The following is a 13,485-nucleotide window of genomic DNA, read 5'->3' on the forward strand; positions in this document are numbered from 1 at the left end:
TTGAATTTTACCAGTGAACTTGAACAATCTCTCTGGTCACACTGGGAGCAAGCTGGATTCTGCTGTCTTCAGATTTCATAGAAGCTCAAATACATAAGCTAGAGAATGGATTTTCCCACGACGTCATATAGTAGCAGCAGTTCATACATACTACACATGCCATACGATTGTAGGGAATTCTGTAGGTAGGCCTGTAAAAGCCTTATACTTGCAATTCTGGAGATTCATGACTACTGCAGTCAGGGCGGCCAGTACAAACTAGGCTAGATATTCAAACATAGTATAGAATAAATTCTCACAACACTCTTCTTTATAAAGTGTTCCAACTTCTCAGCACTTTGTAGAATCAGGTTAGATACAAGGATAGCTCGTTTGGAGCTTTAATCTGGCCTTTAGAGTAACATATAGGAAAAATACTGCAAATACTGGATCCTTGGATTGGAAACCTAGATTCATCTAAACTATGTTACTGAAGGGATATCTGGCCCTATTAGGAAAACAAGTTTCTTTACTATCACATTTATTTCTTAGGCATCTACGAATGCGGTTACATTTCTGACAAGCTCATGGATGTACTCTGATTTGTTTAACCTAACCTATTTAAAGGCAAAAAACCCTGAACTACTGCCCCCTTTTATTGCTCCTATCCTTGTTCCACTGATGGCGGGTGTAGACATATTAAATATCTGAATGTGTTGCTGATGTCTCCTGACATACTTCACCTGAGACGCTTCTCAGCTCATGCATCATTTGTATGTAGTCCTGGTCCCATCTTATAAGGAGAACATTGTCACATTCTCCCTAATTGTCACATCTTTCCATATTAGAGGGAATGGGATGAGCAAGGGAAAGACTCAATGCCAGCTAAATACTGATTTTTCTTGGCTGACTTAGTTCCAGGTGGTTGGTTATAACTGATAGATGACACATCTTGATGTGCTGATTTCTGCCTTCTATATGTCAAAGCCCTGGGTGCACGCTTGGGAGAGTTGTCTTTCATAGCACCAAAACTCCTTGTTACTTTCTTAAATTATGCAGGAGTCATCATTATTGATTTATTGCTTTACACGGGACTTCTCATGACTGGGTAATAAAGAGCCAGGATTTGGATGCCAAGCCATTTCTTCTGTAGGATGAAAACTTGTGGCGCTGGATTGAACATATGAGAGGAGATGGATGGGGAAGAATAAAGCTATTTGCTTTAAAGGCTTTTTGCTGCAGAGGAAAAAATAAGGACTATATTAGGACAAAAAAAAGAAATTATTCTCTTTGGGATGTATATGTGTATATCCTAGTTAAGGTAAAGTAAAAAAGAATGCATTCGTGTTTGGTACTTGGGTGACAACACTGTCAATTCTTTTATAACTAGCCCGAAGAGTTGGAAAAGAATTTTTGATAAATTACAAGGAGGATCTTCCCCCGCCTTTTAATAAGCTTTTAATCTCAATCTTATTATCAGCTCCTTTTGATTTTCTTTAATTTTGTCTGCCACCTGACAATCCTGTGGTGAAGTTGTTATGCTAGGGAGTACAGAGGCTGAAAAAGTGTCCCATTCTTTCAGTGAAATCTTTTTTGTTATTTTTGGTGGAAGATAGTTTCCAAATTTGGACCAGGAATTTCCCTATTAAAAATTGACTGGGGTTGCTGTTTCTGTTATTCAGCTAAGTAAGCAAAATTTGAGTAATTTTTCTTTCCTGTTGAACTGCAGTATTTAGAGATGAGGAATGCAAAGGTCAGCTTCAAAGTGATTCTCATATGAGCTCAAAATAAGGCCATCTCTCATATCTGCAGAGGAGGGAAATCAGATTTGCTGTTTTTCAAAAACATAAAAAACAAAAAGAGGTGGGTGGAGGGAAAAAGCAGTTTTCTTGGCCTACATTCTGACATAAGGCAGGACTCCCCCCAGCTGTTGTTAGCTTTAAAGGCAATTCAGAGCACAGCTGAATTTGCCTTTATCAGGTAAATTCAGGTCACCCAAAACAAGCAGTACAGCAGCTATCTTTAGCATGTCAGTTCTGGAGGTTGCCACAGATTGATCTCTCTGCAACTGTAATTCTTTTTCTTGCTGAAACATGTAAGGTGCCATACCTATTCTTTGCTTGCTGGATGTTCAGAAATTGTCTGCGTTGGCTGCCACTGCTTCCTTCTTCCACACTGCTGCATACAAACAAACTGCAGTATCAGCAGCACAAATCCTGTAATGGTGGGTGATGGATGAGGCAGATGCAACATGGTTGAAAATCATGCAACTGAGAGAAGGGCAATGCAGCAAGGAGATTGCTTCTGCAGAGAGGGCCATTTGCTACAAAAAAGCTGCAATAAAATTTTTAAAAAGGCAGGTTTTAAAAACTTGCAAGTCAGTGTAGAAATTAGAATTGCTGACAGCTGTGAAGATACACTGACCAGATGTACTGACCTTGTGTATAGCAATTCACTTTGACAAGTTGCAAGCAGCCATGCAATTCCATATTTTAAGACTCTGTGGACAAAATGGTCTTACGGAGACCCCGCCTTAGTAGCTAATGGGTGCTCATTCAGCTTCAAAGGAGAACTTGTTTTCCAAGTCCTTCCTTGACAACACCACCAGCCAAGGATATTGCTACTTTGTCCTATTAGGACCACAGTTGGGATTGCAACTTCCATTGATAAGTGATGTCATTAAGTTGTATCTGATGTTATGACCTTTTTAAGGCACGGTTGTTAGGTGAATCATAGTTATAAGTGAACCAGGGTTCCCCCATTTGACTTTGCTTGTCTGAAGCCCCCTGAGAAGATTGTAAGTGGCATTTATGTCATACTCTGGGATGCTGCAACCACCATAAATATATACCAGTTGCCAAACTCCCAAATTTTGATGATCTGACTGCTGTGACGGTCATAAGTATGAAGACTGGCTACGAGTCACTTTTTTCAGCAGTATCATAACTTTGCATGGCCATTAAAAAATGGTTATAAGACTCCTGTACTTGTAGTTCAACATAAGGCAAAAACAAGTCCTACTTTGTGTTGAACTGTAAGCATACATCTATTACAGGGGTGGGGAACTTATGGCCCTTTTATGACTTGTGGCCTTCAACTCCCAGAATTGAACCATTGCTGGCTCAGGAATTCTGGGAGTTGAAGCCTACAAATCATAAAGGGGCCATAGTTTGATCTATTAGAAGAAAATGGGGGGAGGGGAGTTCTACCTCATATTAAACCATAATTTTGGCTTGGTATGACATATATGCTCAGTTGGTATGTCTGTTTGCAAGGCCATTTTATAATGGGTTCACTCATATACAGGTTTAAAGCTTTTTGAAGGTTAATAGCAGTAGCGCTTAGATTTATCTACCACTTCATAATGCTTTGCAGTACCCTCTGAGCAGTTTACAGAGTCAGCATATTGTCCCCAACAATCTGGGTCCAATCTCAGAAGGGGGGAAGGCTGAACCTTGAGCTGGTCAGGATTGAACTCCAGGCTGTGGGCAGAGTTTTCCTGCAATACTGCATTCTAACCACTGCTCCACCAGGGCTGTTAAATAAAAGTATCCTTCCTGATTGAACTGGCTCTGTATGGAACCAGTAGACTGATTTTTAATTTAATGCAGAAGTCCTTAAACTTTTCAGCCCATCAACCCCTTAATTAAGTTTTGGATTGTTTATCAACCCCCAAAAGGTTATTGTTTGAAAGTAATAAATACTACTTTAACTAATAGTACTGCAAATAATAACACAACAGCAGCAATAGACAGTCCCATACAGCCTTGGGAGTAGATATTGGGAAAACCTGCTCTGATGGAATGCTGGGAAGTGTACTCTGGCTTGATGGCTAAGAATACTACGGTATATTAATGCCCAGCATTTATAAGCAACAAGCATTTTTCATCTTTTTGTCATGGGGGAGATGGACAGAGAAAAATGCAACTTAAATACCAATTTCAGAATTAGATATAGGTTGCTCTGCTAACACTCCCTAGATTATAAATTAGCAAAAGTTTATAGTCTCCAAGCCTCTTAGTCAGGGATCTCCAAACTTGGCAACTTTTAAGACTTGTGGACTTTTAACTGCCAGAATTCCTCAGCCACCCAAGCCACCAAATCCACAAGTCACAAAGTTGCCAAGTATGGAGACCCCCTGCTCTTGCTTGTAATGGTGAAGGGTAATAGCTTATAAACCAGGAGACTGTGAGTTCTAGTCCTGCAATAGGCAAGAAAGCTGGCTGGGAGACTTTGGGCCAGTCATTCTCAGCCCAACTTACCTCACAAGAGTTGTTATTTTAGAGGAAAAGAAGAAGGAAGAGGTATTGTATATGTTCACCACCTTGAATTATTTATGGTAAAATGTCCACTGTTGCTATCACTTCCTTGTATTCCAGTTGTGTGCATTGGGTTTCTTCCCATATTATTTTTTCCAGATTGTCTGCCAATCAGTATTTGCATGCTTTATCTATCTTTGGTTGTATCGTTTAAATAATAGTGCTAAATGACAATCTGATTTGGGGATTGTTTTTAATAATGAAACGGGATAAAAGAATAGTAAAATATTGAGGATTCCTCAAGTTAGTTTTGACTCCTGATTATTAAATGAATAGCTTTCTTGGCACCAATATAGAGCCACACAAGCTTTGATGATGATTTGGACGTGCTTCAGCCCTTATGTTAACACAGCAGTAATGCTACTTATTAAAGCACCTCACCTTTTTTCAGGCTTCTATGTAAATCAAAACTTGCTTTAAAAGTTGTAGATTCCTTAATGCAGCTGCATTTTTTTCAGGCCTGAAGAAAGATGGACAGTTTCAGTGAATAACAAACCCAGAATTTGTGTGACATCTGAGTGACATCAGAAATGGTTCTTTGAAATATTTCAAAACATTCTGGGATATTTTTCCCAATTTCCCAGTGAATTGTATAGTGAGGAATTTCCTAGTGTATCCCATCCAAATAGGACTGATCCCAGTTTATCTTTTAGTAAGAATCAGGGACGCTTGACTAGAAATTACCACTTATTGCAACATAATCTTTACAAGTAACAAATTACCTCATGCTAAACCATGGTTTGTAGACTTAGGTGACTACATTCAGCTTCAAACACATCCCTAGTGTGATATATGAACTCATCCTACTATTTTGGATTCTCACTGGTAGATTAGCTGAATTGCAAAACAGTGGGGAAAATGGGAGGTGACAGCTTAAGTTACACATCTGGAAGCAGCTGGGGCTATTAACTTTGCTTCGGACATGGCAGACCACAGCTCCTTTCCGGTATTTATTAAATTATTATAGGCCGATTTCTTCAGACTTTTTGGGGGGAAGGTACTGCTGCTTTAAGGAGCCCATTTTGTGAAACACAAAAGTGCCAATAGAATAGCGATTAATAGCGCGCGCGCGTGTATACCGTGGCAGCTGCCTGCAACGTGGGGAAGCATCTGCTTCTTTTCTTGGGATCGTGCAGTTCTCTGCAGCTGCTGTGCCATATTTCGGCCCTTTTTGCGCAACACACTGAACTACAAACGAGGCAACCCTATTTTAACCAAGTTGATTACATAAGATACAATAAAGCTGTTAGCAAATGCAAAAGCGCCTCTCTGTTGCTGAATTCCTACCCCCCACCCCCAATTTCATTTCGGGGTTCCAGGATTCCACCTTCCGTGATATTTTTGGGTTCCTTTCTAGGCGTAGTTAAAGCGTTTAAGTCTCAGAGGCTTTTTTTCCTCTTCTCCCTCCCTCTCCTTCCTTTTGCATCCCGAGCGATTCGGGCGAAAAAGCCCCCGCCTGCCATCGGAATGGCCTGCGCCGCCGAGCCACGTGAATCGTGAGTCAGGTGTCTCCTCGCCCCGCTTTGGCTGGACTCCAGCACGTTGCCTGTTCCTGATACTCGTTCAACTAGAGCGAGATGAGGACACGTGAGGCGCTGACCCGAATTTGGAGGCAAAGAAGAGCTGGGAACCGGAGCTCTTTTTTTCTTTTTTCTTTTTTCTTTTTTGCAACCTGCTCCCTCACCCGCAGTCCAAACTTTTCTCCAGCTATCGGCAGAGGCTAAAAATAACCAGCACTTAAAGCTTCTCCCTTGGCACTGACTCACCGCAAACACCAGGACAGTTCTGAGTGGTGCCGTTAGCCTTGATTAACCTCATGCCCCAGCCCTGTTGCATAAAAGCGGGTCAGTACTGTGGTCGCTTTGGGGGGGGGGCAAGGGAGAGGGATTTTAAATAGGTCAGAATTGGTTAAGAGGTGAAAATGAGAGCAGCAAATGATGAGGGAGGATTTGTTTACAAGATTTTTTTTTTAATGCAGAGTATCCCTTGGCTGGGGGTTAACTGGAATTGGGAATATGAAAGTTAAATTGCTAAATTCTCAACTAGGTCATCGCAAGCCTTTCATAATGCTGAGCTTTACTCATAGAGTAAAGAAGATAGGGGAATCCGTATGTTCTATTTTGAAGATAGAAAATTGTGTTTACTTTTTTTCCCCCCTTTGAAGAGCCTGTTCCTTCTGTTAGGAACAGAAATCAGAGAAATTTCCTCTACCAAGATGCATTTGAAGCAGCTGTTGCTGCAAATAAAATGTGTTCCAAATACAAAACAGCCCGCAAGCCATTAAGGTAGCTTTCCTTACTTGGTCTCCAAAGGCGTGCCTGAAGACAGCATCTCCTAGAATGCCTGGACAGCATAAACAATCCATACTGCAGTGGATGAAGATTTATTTTCAAGAAGATACCATCAAGCCAAGCTCACCTGGTCACTGTAGGGCAGAACTGGACATTTTACTGCCCCTGGGCTACATCCTGCCCTTTGGTTGCCCCTGTCTGACCCAAATGAGATCAGTTGGAAATTAAATATGAAATGTAAATAAGTATACACCATGCATGCAAATAGAACTGCATTGCTGTTATTTTGAAGGTGACTATTTTTTTCAATTTACATATGTGCATAGTTCATACTTCACAGTAGTGTATTGAATCTATTGGTTGAGCCATCCACAACAGTCCCAGCTTCTCATATGGCGCCTTGGGAAAATTAATTGTGCACCCCTACTATAGGGTTAAAAGGGACGCGGTGGCTCAGTGGGTTAGGACGCTGAGCTTGTCGATCAGAAGATTGGCAGTTTGGCGGGTCACATCCCGAGTGCCGCGTAACAGAGTGAGCGCCTGTTACTCGTCCCAGCTTCTGCCAACCTACCAGTTCGAAAGCACGTAAAAAATGCAAGTAGAAAAATAGGGACCACTATGGTGGGAAGGTAACAGCGTTCCATGCACCTTTGGCGTCTAGTCATGCCGGCCAGATGACCACGGAGACGTCCTCAGACAAGCGCTGGCTTTGAAATGGAGACGAGCACTGGCCCCTAGAGTCGAAAACGACTAGCACGCATGTGTGGGCGAACCTTTAGCTTTACCTTACTATAGGGTTACATCTGCACTGTTTTCCTTGCAATAGCAGTTTTCCATCCTTGCCTTCTTGGGCTTTTTCAGCTTCTCCTCCACTCCTGATTCTTGCTAGTGCTCTCTTGTGCAGATATTAAATGTTGGCCAAACTGTAGATTGGCCCAATCAAATGCTGGGATCATTTTTCCTGGTTCAATGGAACAATTATCCCACAAGGCAGGGAAATAGCAACTTATAGATTCTGTAGAGAAACAAAGAGGTGTTCCCAGGACCCAATCACAAATCACAATTTGCAAATTTTTATAAAACTTCTGAAGAACAAAAAACCCAATTATGAACAAGCAATTCTCAAAGCAGAAAAATATTCACACCCCTAATAGAGGATGGCTCTCCCTGAAGATAGGTTCCTTCTATAACTAACTGATAAGGCTAGAGTCTAGCCGCTAGACGTTAAGTATGAAAAAACGTTTACATAATTTATCCACAACAAGAAAAAGGAGTTAATCCTAAATCAGCTGCTTCTCTGGGTGTGGAGTTCTCTGATAATGATACCACATGATCCAGGAATATACAGGCAGAGTGAAGACCCAAAAACACAGACAAAATGGAGTTTAAATAAAAATGGAGTTTATCTGCCTCCAGCCAGATACACCAGTTCTACAATTAGTAACTGGTCTGCCATAATTAGAGTTCATTAAACTATTGTTAGCTGGGCATGATTTAAAAGCAGATAGCAATTATGTATAAATTTGTACAGGATGTACCATTAGATTAGGAATTAGGGGTTGAAAACCCAAGGTGGCTTGGTTTTGTTTAGTGTTTGTCTCAATTTTTCACCAAAACTTATGCATGCCCTTTTTGGTGTGTGTGTTTATGCCTACAAGGCCATATTGAATATCTGGAACTACGTATTGGTCCCTGCAGTTTTCTTGGCATGGTTTTTTAAAAGCACTTTGCCCTTGCCTCCTTTCTAGGGTTACGAGAGAGGGGTGGACCTAAGGTCACCCAGCTGGTGTTGTGCCTAAAGTGGAACTAGAACTCAATCTCTGTTTCTGTTATGTCACCTACACTCAACTGACTGACTCTCTCAATGGTTCTTTTGCATGCCTGCTTCAAAGTGAATTCCATTAAATAGTACTTTGTCCAAAGTTTGGATTTCTACAGCAGAATGAACTAGCAGATACTGCTGTACAAAAATATAATAAACTGGGTTTGTTTTTTTTACTCTTGGAGGTGAGAGATGTTATTTATATTATATTTAAAACAGCAACATCCTGGAAGTAGAAAGTTAGCGTGAAAGGAGCAGCAGAAATAGAATTTCCTTATTGGTTATCCTTTCTTTCTTTTTTTAAGGTAGCCTTTACACATCCTCATCTCAGCAGATGGCAGCATCTAACTAACCTTGGCTACTCTCAGAAACTAAGATTTAGCCTGTGTTAGTCCTTTGATGGGGAGGAGCTAGAGTTGTGGACTGGAGTAGGAAGTTGAAAAAACTTACCAAAAGAAGATAGGGTCAAACCACTTGGTCACACTGCTAAAAAACCCCCTACATATATAGTCAGCATGAGGAGAGCTCAGTTTGAGTAATATTTCTTTCTCTCTTTCTCACACACACACACACACAAATTATCTCTGAGCTCAGTGCAAATCTGCCCCTTTCCCCCTATGTCGTTTTTGTATTTTGTGTGGTTTCCTGTGATTTAATATGCTTTTTTCATGCAGTATTATTTCCTCTGAAGAAAAGGAGGATGAAGGTTAAGTATCATTAATTCCATGCTAAGGACTTAATTTAGTATTGTATATGCTTCATTTCCCTACTAGAATGAATGGAATTTCATGAAGGCTCAACCTTCCCTAAATTTGATCGCTAGGTTTTTTAACTTGGTACCCTATTTTTCCCCCCAAGTAATTTTTGATTGTTTTAACAGTAATAAAAAATAATACAAAATGAGTTTAAAAGAAAAAAGGGATATAAAGAAAAATAGAATGCGCAAAAAGTAATAGAGGAGAAATAAAAAAGTATTTAAAGAAGTAATTTCTAATATTTACAGCATTTGGAAAAATATCACTCCCCGTCACCCTTAAAGTTACATTGCATAAATCACTTCTTCCCATATCTAGCCCTTTTCAATTGCGAATTCAAAGTATTTAACTCGGTTGTATCCATTTTTCAGCAAAAAGTCCACAAACGATTTCTGATATTTTATAAACCTGCTAGTCTATCCTTGATTTCCTTAAGGGATCACAATAATTGATGAAAGGCAGTGGCCCCCACGTAGGCATCTACTATGGTAAGGATGTTGCATTCCATTGCAGAAAGGTGTAGTACAGAGGTCTTCAAGCTTGGGCCCTTTTATGACTTGTGGACTTCAACTCCCAGAATTCCTTAGCTAGTGTGCCTGGCTGAGGAATTCTGGGAGTTGAAGTCCACAAGTCATAAAAGGGCCAAGTTTGAAGACCCCTGGTGTAGTAGAACATCCCTCTATTAAAGTGAGCTGATATAGGCAGCTTAACAACCACTCATTTGGTGACTATTCAAAGTTACAGTGGCACTGAAAAAAGGGACTTACCACCATTGCAGCATCCCCACAGTCATGGTGCTTGGCAACTGGCATGTACTTAGTTGCAGTGTCCTGGGGTCACGTGATTGTGATTTGCAACCTTTCCAGCCAGCTTCTGAAAAGCAATGGGGGAAACTGGAGTTACTTAACTGCAGTGATTTTGCTTAACGATAATGACAAAAGTGGCCAGGTTGGGCATAATTCACTTAACCACCTTACTTAGCAATGGAAATTTTGGTCCCAGTTGGGGTTGTAGGTCCCCTGTAATGCCTTTCTGCAATGGAATGCAACATCCTAAGCAGTTGGTGCCTATTGTTTGCCCATGGTCTCTCAAACATTACTTTAGAAAAGAATTTGAGGTAATTTCTGGGCAGTGCTAGTGTACTTCACCAAATCAAGTGATAAACGTGTGGGAGGAAAAATTTCCTTGGACTTATTCCAAGAACTAAGAGAATAGACTTATTCTCTTGTTTAGAAGTGCAAATAGTAGAAGAAAAAAATGAGAAAAGGGAAATTTTTATCCCCCCCCCCCCGTCTTTTTTTTAAAAAAAATCAGGAAAAGTAAAAAAAATGATGGCAAGAATAAAAAGCCACCAATGAAATTTCTTTGGAAGAGTGAATGCAGCGTATTATGGATTGCTATCCTTTATTCCTTCCACATGTTTTCTATTAAATTGTACTAAGTTTTATCTCAGATTCCAGAGTGCTATTTTTTTGAAAATATACCACAAGGAGGACAATTCAGCTCTTAGGTTGAAGTGTGAACTGATTTCAGACACCCGCCCCCCCCAAGGATTCAGCTCCCTGTTTGTTTATGGGATTGTTTGCTGATAATACTTTATTTTGGAGGTTGTTGGCTCTGTTTGCCATTAGGCATCAGAGGACATAATTTTGTTTTATGTTCATGTGGTTTATTTCTTCCTTTATTGTTGCTGTTTTCTGGTTTGTCAAACTGATCAAATTAAGAAAGCTTAGGTTTCTTAGGATTCTGCGGCTAATAGTTAGAGACAAAAATTACAACATTTTAAAGTTTCCATGTATGTTTTTTCTTTTTCTTTTCCAGGCAAAAAAATACCCCAATTGTTTTCTCCCATGGCTTCAAAATTACTGAAAATATTACATATCTGCCCTTGTGTTAGCATCTCTGGTGCTTCCAAAGTGATCCTTAGACCTTCTCAGGGTTAGGAACAATTTGCTTCCTTGATCACTGCAAACCTGACAGTAAAATCAAGGGATAACTCATTAACACTGAGGCCAAGAGCTTTATTGTTTCTGCTTTGTTATTGCTGAGCTTTCTTATTATTTGAGTTTATTGTTGTGCATTTGAAGATGGTTGGACCGTCTTTCTGATCCAAGGAGGCGGTGTTCACGTATGCTTGAGGCCAAAGCAGAAAGACTCCTGATGCCTCACAGCTGCTCTCTGAGCATGTTCTTGTTGGATACAAGGCCAAAATGGTTTTAAAGTTGGCAGCATTCACTGAAGCCCTTTTAAGCCCCACTATGCCTGTGAAAATGGAAAAGAAAGGCTGATTATTTTGGGCACATGTTTTTCAAGTCAGAGGTTTTGCAAGACAGAGTTGACTGGCGACAATTGGTTGTGGAGGCGGTTGAAACTCCTGTCAGTGGGAAGATCAGTGTGGAGAGGTTCACATGGAAAGTACATTTCCAGTTTTGCTGTGGGTTCCTTGTGGATGTGTTAGGTTTAGACACAGATGTAAGGGGAAGATTGGCTTCTGCTAAACCTCTGAGGCCCATTTTACAAAGTATTTATATAGGGGATGAAAAAAATTGGAGGTAGCAAAAGAATATGACAAATTATAATGTAAGGGTGGAGGGGAGAGGGAGGGTCCAAGAAGCAAAAGGGAGAGCAGTCTGTGGGGTAGGGCCAGACCTAGGTGGGAAGGGCACATGTTTTGTTTCCCTGACATCTCTGTAGTTAGGGAAGATCATGTTGCAGATAATATGGAAGATCTTACCAGGTTCATACCCTGAAGAAATGCCTAGAGCATGCAATATTGGGCTGGATGGAGAAATGGTTAGATCTGTTCCTGTTCATCCAGATTGAAATCTGAGGGTTTTTCAGAAGACTTGCTTTAACATGCTGTTAACCACTCCTTTTGAGTAGGCAGTTAGGACAACCTAACCAGATGCTGGAAATAATAGGCTTAACTACCTGTCATGTTGCCCCAAAATTGGGTGGCAGGTGCAGGCTGATGCAGGTGGATGCCCTCCTGAGGCTTCTGCTTGGTGTATCACCTCCTGCACACCTCAAAGAGAGCGAAATCCATGTTTAAAAATAGTCCAGCTGATAGATCTTAGCCATGCTGGAGGTGAAGTGGGAGGGAGCAATCAACAAGTGAGCTGACTCCTTGATTTGTTCCGCCAAGGAATGGTAGTGCTGGCTGGCAGTGAATGACCAAAGAGGGCAGTTCTGACCTCACGGCAGGCAGTGACTGGAAAGAACGGGTAGAACATATAATTGTGAAAGGTTCCATGAAATAGCATTTATCACCATGGCACTGAGTGTTGCCGAGCCAGAATGGAATAGGCAAAATGGTGCCTTTTCCCTACCCACTTAGGACAACTTAAATGCAACCGTTCTGGTGCTTGTGTGAAAGTCTCAGAAATAACAAAAATACGGTCATTCAAAGCCTATCTTTTGGCAAAAGTAGTGGAAAACCTGTAATACACCCAATGTTGATAGAACACACAGCACACAGCAAACCAAGTCTGTTTCCTGGTTTAAATTGAACTGTACATTATAGGGCTAGGCCTCAAGAGAGCACTAGTTGGTGTTTTTTTTTTAAAAAAAAAACCAAGACCAATGCGCTCTCAGAAAAGAACTAAGCCCTGTACTTTTAAGAAGACAAGTGCTATAAAAAATGCCAGTTAAGCATTACCCAGGCAGAAGCTAGGTATTAGACTTTGCCTACAGCCCAAGTCACATCCAATGATCAGAAGGGAAAGGTGAGGCCTGCAGCAGCCTAAAGGGGTGAGTTGAAGCTGGGCATATCCTAGCCTTGATGTCAACAACCGTATCAACAGTGAACCAAAATATTGTGTTAGGAAAAGAGAGAAAATGCTACTTTAAAACTGGAGCAGCTAAGAGTGACTAAGGTGCTTCCATCAATAACTGAAGATGAGACAAAAGTAATCTCGCAAAGATATGTCAGCCCCCCAAGTGGTTACTGGAGCTTGTTATGCTACACTTATGTGGAACTGAGGAAGAGAGGCCTTAGGAGCACAGGTTAGCCTGCAAATCTGACCTAATAGCCTTTATCAGATAAAGGACTTTCACCTGGCTTGGACTACTTTTGTTGTGAGTTGACCTCCCCTAGTTAATTCCTTGCTTTGGCTGGATGTCTGTGCAAGCTGGAGCTCCATCTTGATATTCCTCTATTTGCAACTTCATGACAGGCTGTTGCTTTATTATCCAATAGAATAGATTGCTATCTAAAATTATGGAATGGTATTCCTACCATTTTTAATTATTCCCTGGAACCAGGGTGAAAAGCTCTGCCCAGAACCAAAAGCAATGCTGGCTTAGGGGTTATTTTCTAG

At 40.8% G+C, this 13,485-nt stretch overlaps 1 protein-coding gene across 1 annotated transcript in view; it reads left to right on the forward strand.

Moving 5' to 3' along the window:
* The window catches only part of LOC310634571 (nuclear receptor subfamily 1 group D member 1-like), a 43,118-nt gene that overhangs the window by 12,350 nt on the left and 17,283 nt on the right, over nt 1–13,485 (forward strand). The window lies entirely within an intron of this gene.

The sequence above is a fragment of the Vipera ursinii genome (assembly GCF_947247035.1).
Source record: "Vipera ursinii genome assembly, chromosome: 2".
Lineage (NCBI taxonomy): Eukaryota > Metazoa > Chordata > Lepidosauria > Squamata > Viperidae > Vipera > Vipera ursinii.